Genomic DNA, 6,000 nt, shown 5'->3' on the forward strand with positions numbered 1-6,000 from the left:
GCATTTTTTTTATAAAAATAAGCCAATCTTCGATCAGTGTTGCTTCTAGACTTGAAATTATTACATAAATCAATTCATATTAATTTTTTTACAGTATATCAGTCACATCACCTTCTTTTTTTATTAATTACGCCATTTTTATTGGTAGCTATACGAGTATTCTTTGAAATAGTCATTCATAGACTACACCCTTTACCAGTGTTTAGTCAAATCCTTAAATATTACGAACGCCTTATATCTCCTTCACTGAGAAACTAAGGATATCTGTATCAAATTTTTTCACCAAGATCTCTACATGCATCTATTTTGCGGTGTAATAAACTTTAGTTGTAATGCATTGCACACACGCACGGGCTAATACCACAAGCCAAGTAGAACTACCCAGGGAATGGCTCGAAATTCTTGACATAGGATATGTACTATAAAAAACCCCAAGAGAAAATTATATTTATAAGGGCGCGCTCGAGAGCAAGAGCTTGTGAGTTTTGGTAAGGTCCATGATGACCTCTTAGCTTTTCCCTTACTTATATGCAAAATATAATATAATATATATATATATATATATATATATATATATATATATTATATATACTATATATATATATATATATATATATATATATATCTTCTCCTAGACTGTATGAAATGTTAGAAAAGAGTTCTGCAACATTCTCAGATTCCTTAGTTAGCTTAGAGTTATAGGATGACTTAAAATGTATGTTCAGATTTCGCATAACATAATTTAAAAGTATATAACGCAGAATGTATGGAAAGAGAGAGATTAACTTTGTCCGTTCAAAGCTAGAAATTGTTTTGGTAACTTGTCATCGCCTCGAGATTAGAGATCTCGAGATCTCCATTGTGCTTTGCTTATATGTCAATCTTAATCAAACTTACTCGCCTGACTTCTGTCTCGATTGAATACGTGTATTTGTTAAGCTAATACATTCAAGGCTGGTTTCATACGCGTACTTCTTTGTCTATAACCATGTGCCGATTTCACGATTTTTCTGTAAAGTTACGTCATATCAGAAGCTTCTAGAAGGATTGCATCATCTTTCGCATGCCCAAAACGTTTTGTTATATCCACTGTCCAGTTTCCATAAGGGAGAGAGATTCATTCAGACTTAAATCCTCATAGCATTTAGATCTCACCTCTCTCTACCGCATCACTTTTGAATTCATATTAACATAATGTAATTGGTCACTCGTAACTTTTAGATTTCGGATTTCTTAAGAGTTATTTAGTATTATCTAGTGCTTTTTGTGGAATCTGAACAAACATTGTACAAGTGCGTAACGGCGCCTTATAGTTATTTTTTTAAATATTGTGAATTGTGGTGAAATTGTGAAACAAGCTGAAGCAGAAAGAAAATTGGTACCAAGGTAAAGTGTTGTATTTTTATTAGTTGGAACTAATAGTTATAGTGGTTTGAGTAAAACGAATTCAATTTTTACACATTGCAAATTTTTGTGTTTTGTGTTTGTTTAATTTTTTCTTATTGAAGTGTTTATTTTTTGTGCATTATCCATTTTCTCATTGAAGTCTGTGTTTTTATTTTATATTCAGTGTGATTGGTGCTGTTTACAATTTTGATATTTTCCACATTTTTCTGTGTTTTCATTTGCATTCACAATTTGATTAACTTAGTTGTTTTCATTACTTAATCGTTGCACATTTAATTGAATTTAACACTTGTGAATTAATTTGCATTTTCAAGTTTTAGTGTTGTTTAGCACTTGTGAATTAATTTCCAAATTTTAATTATTGCCTAACACTTTTGACTCAATTAATTTTCTTGAATTTTGTGATAAATTAACTTTAAATTTACTTAATTAATTCAAGAATTAATTAAACTTTACTTTGTTTTCAAGTAACAGTAATTTTTCCTGATATTGTGAATTTCACTTATAAATTTTGAGTTTGATAATAAATTTTTGTATTTAAAATTTTTATAAGTGTTTTCTTTTTCACCAGTATACATGCATATAATTATATGATTTGTTTAGGTAGAAACAGAGTGGTAATTGAGCTGTTTTCCTTCAATTTACTTGAAGTGAGTTAGAACCAGGGAAGTACTTAGACTTCTGAAATCAGGGAAATACTTAGACTTTTAAAGTTAGTGATGGAGCGATTCCCTTTAATTAATTTAATTACATAAGATTACCTCACACCTGTTTTGATGAACTTAGTTCGATTTTCTGCAATACTGGTAAGTTGTTTAAGGGATCACTGTTGCCTTTAGAGTATTCAGTCGTTTAGTGCCTGTGATGAAGGTTCAGGTGTCTGGCTGTTGTGAGGTAACATAACGATTAATGAATGGTAAGTGTAATAACCAGATACTTGGCACTTTGTCACTATATATATATATATATATATATATATATATATATATATATATATATATATATAAAAGAGGCCTTCTGCGTCATTTGACGGAGGCAATGATTATATATATATATATATATATATATATATATATATATATATATATAGATTATAATCATTTTATCACGTGATTCACTTATCACACATATCCACAGGTGAAAAATAGAGGCGGGGTGTAGGTCCTGACCGGTTTCGACTTTATTTCGAAGCCGCTGACAAAGAATATAAAGTCAAAGCCGGTCAGGATCTACACCCAGCCAGCCTCTTATTTTTCACCTGTGGTATATATATTATTATATATATATATATATATCTCTATATATATATATATATGTGTGTGTGTGTGTGTGTGTGTGTGTGTGTGCGTGTGTGTCTGTGTGTATGTATATAAACACAATTTTAATAGCCACAATAATCTCTTTAGCCTAACACTTCCCGATTATATTAAAATTACGTGAGGACATCGTTAACTTGAGAGGTAACTGAGGTTATTCGAGATGCATAGATATAAATTTAAATTCCTAAAGAGCTCGCATAACTTCAGACAAAGTCGTTTTCGTATTCTACCACATCAAATATTAAATAATCCTAATCTCAAAACGCCTTCTGCCAATAATTTATTTACTCTCAATCTCTTACAATATTTACATGCCATCTAAAACGCTGTGTTCAAATATCTATTTATCTTTTTTCTTATGCCAAATTCTTCCACACATAACCCACATCGTCTATCATGAGATGGCAATGATTAAAATCCTACGTCAGTTCGGTCAGGCGGTCTCTCCTCGGCTCTCTCTCTCTCTCTCTCTCTCTCTCTCTCTCTCTCTCTCTCTCGTTTTTTTTTTTTTTTTTTTTTTTTTTTTTTTTTTTTTTTTGCGCGAAACACTGGGGCGTTAATAGACCGCCTACACCAAGCTCGGTAGTTGAGAAGAACTTCGTCTGGTAGACTTCGCTGTCTAACACTCCGCTATAAACAATGGTAACATCATTACAAAATAAATTTAGAAGGCAACGATTCTCAAAACTTTAATTATAACTATTATAACGGATAAATAAGGAACGACAAAAAGACTGCATATTGTCGCCAGTCCATTAATAAAGATGTAAAAGCTCGAATAAATAAAATTTAAATAATAAAAAACGTTAATTGTATAAACAAATAAACATAAAACCAAGTAATTCTCGTCACACGCCCGACTCTATATTTTGACTGACACCCTTCGATGACTCCGCGAGACACCTAGTTGGCAGACAACAGGGGAACAAAAAAAAAAAAAAAAAAAAAAAAAAAAAACTCGAAACCGGGAATGCGTAACCCTTGTCACCAAGCGGTAATGAAATTTACTCTCCGTAACGGCACATAGTCTAGACCAGCTCTACATTAAGTTCAAGGCTGCCTTGCACGCCACAGGATGGAATTCAACACGAATTCCCCAAGTTCCTGCTGTTGGAATGGGTACCGTAAGCTAGACTATTTCAAACCTTATTTTTCAAAAAATAAGACCGGTTGCATCACGCTTTGACTGAGAACACTTCGCTGCTTTGTTTATTACTCATGTATATAATTCATGTCTTTTATTTTCAACTGGACAATATAGAAATGGGCGTATTACATGGTATAGTACAGGCGTGATAACGTTTAAAAGTTTACGGGAAAAATGCGAGATATTTGCCGTCTTTTGTTTATGTTTTTAAGGTGAAAAGCTCCGCTTGACGCCACGTTTAGTACCAGCATTTCTATGGTACCAGTCACTCGGAATTACCGTAAAAACATAAAAGGCGGTATATTTCTCACATTAAATCGGTAAATTTCCCAAGCGATCTCATCTGAGCTGCACCATATGCAACCCCTTTCTATTTTTTTCCCCCAGTTAAAAAACTTATTATTAACAATATTTCGCGCTGAACTTTTTAAAATAAACAATATTTACGCGATGAACTTTTCCTTAATTATTTTCCTCAACAATTATTTCTAGCAATCGGGACTCACAGTGTATCAACAGTCTTGAATATTATATACCTTGGCCAAACCATATGGCCTAAGATCATTCATTCTTCTGTTTTCGTTAACTAAACACTTATATTTTTGTTTCTGCCTTGCTGTCCTAAACCTGGTGTTGTTTTAATCATGAAAACCCTTCTCGTCATTTTTACTAAATATGTCTTACTGAGAACAAACATAAAAAATATTTAACAAAACTGGACGTCAAGTCCCATAATAATTTAAAACCATCTTGCAAAGAATGGCAAATTCAAAGATTGTGCATAGTGGGAAAACGGACAAAACCACAATTACCAATGTATTGTTTACAATTTTTACAAATAACTGGCTTCGCCAAATGGAATTAGCCTAAAACCGTTCGATGTATACTGTATTTTCCTTTTTTTTTTTTTTTTTTTTTTTTTTGCTATTATGAAATTTTAACATTATCCCAACTATATAATTATAATCACAATAAAGCGTTTAAATGGCAATTCCAGCAAAATACATTGTATATTAATGGTATTTTACGCATACAATAAGCTTCGTCCGATAGACTATCCTAATTCTATAGGGTCTTCTTAGCTGGCCCTGGGTATCCGGTCTCGCCCCGGATAAGTTACCAATCATAAAGTCACCAATCATAGAAAAAGGACAAAAACCTAAACAGTAATAGCCTAGCAACAATGAACCTTTGCAAAATCTGAAAATTTTAACATCTGGAAGACAGTTGAAGATGCCCTTACCGCATTTAAAATCTGGTATCGTCGGCCAATGAAAATAAAATATTGACAACAATACACAGCCGTGGCTATTTCAATCGGCTGTTACCAACGCACATGGAAATTCCAACGTTTTTTCTTCAGTCACGTAATTAGGTCTTTAGTTTAACGTGTGACATGATGCCGGTAAACAACAGGCGTTGTTTTCAACTCACGTTTGCCTAATCATGTTAAGGTCAATGACGAGTCAACATATGCAGCACAGCATGGTGAGCCATTTGTCTCAATAAATAACGTGATTATTTAATATACAAGCACATAAAATGAGTCCACAACACAATTATAATGAAAAAAAAGGCATCGCGATGACATTGTCGCTTGCCTCACTACCTTCGCGCGGTTTAACCCGACAACGTCTGAAGTATCACTGACCGTCCGCCATAACAGAGGATCGAGGAAGGTGTTGCCTCCGTCGGTTACCACATACCACCAGACAACACACTTAAAAAAGCCTTCGTAACCTCATTTGCCACATCTGATCGCCATCGAATGAGTAATCTTTCTACTTATGGATGCGACTAGTCGGACTAAGAACTAAAATTAACATGGCTGTTATGTGAACGGTTCATAGTATTTAAATACGAGATTAGATCATACGAAATGACACTTGGAAATTTTATATAATTTTATTACCGGTAAATTGCTGACCCCATGGGATTGTCATCTGCTTTAAGGCACTTCCTGACTCATATGAATCATTTCCGAGTTTAGATAACCAAACCGAAAACTCTTCGAGCTGCGCTTGAAGCGAATTCTACAATTTAATTCAAAATACGTAGACCGTGGTGTCATTCTCCCAATTATCACGCATTCCTTCGCAAGAAAAGAAATAAAGAAAACGAAACAGT

General features: G+C 33.4%; 1 protein-coding gene across 2 annotated transcripts in view; it reads right to left on the reverse strand.

Moving 5' to 3' along the window:
• Nucleotides 1-5,533, reverse strand: part of LOC135224358 (carbohydrate sulfotransferase 11-like) — a 111,286-nt gene extending 105,753 nt beyond the window's left edge. Inside the window, exon 1 of one of the 2 annotated variants that reach the window (XM_064263283.1) lies at nucleotides 5,483-5,533. The gene's annotated coding sequence lies outside the window, so the exon portion shown is untranslated. The other variant, XM_064263284.1, reaches the window with a different exon arrangement.
• Nucleotides 5,534-6,000: the final 467 nt, after the last annotated feature.

This window comes from Macrobrachium nipponense, chromosome 12 (genome assembly GCF_015104395.2).
Source record: "Macrobrachium nipponense isolate FS-2020 chromosome 12, ASM1510439v2, whole genome shotgun sequence".
Classification (NCBI taxonomy): domain Eukaryota; kingdom Metazoa; phylum Arthropoda; class Malacostraca; order Decapoda; family Palaemonidae; genus Macrobrachium; species Macrobrachium nipponense.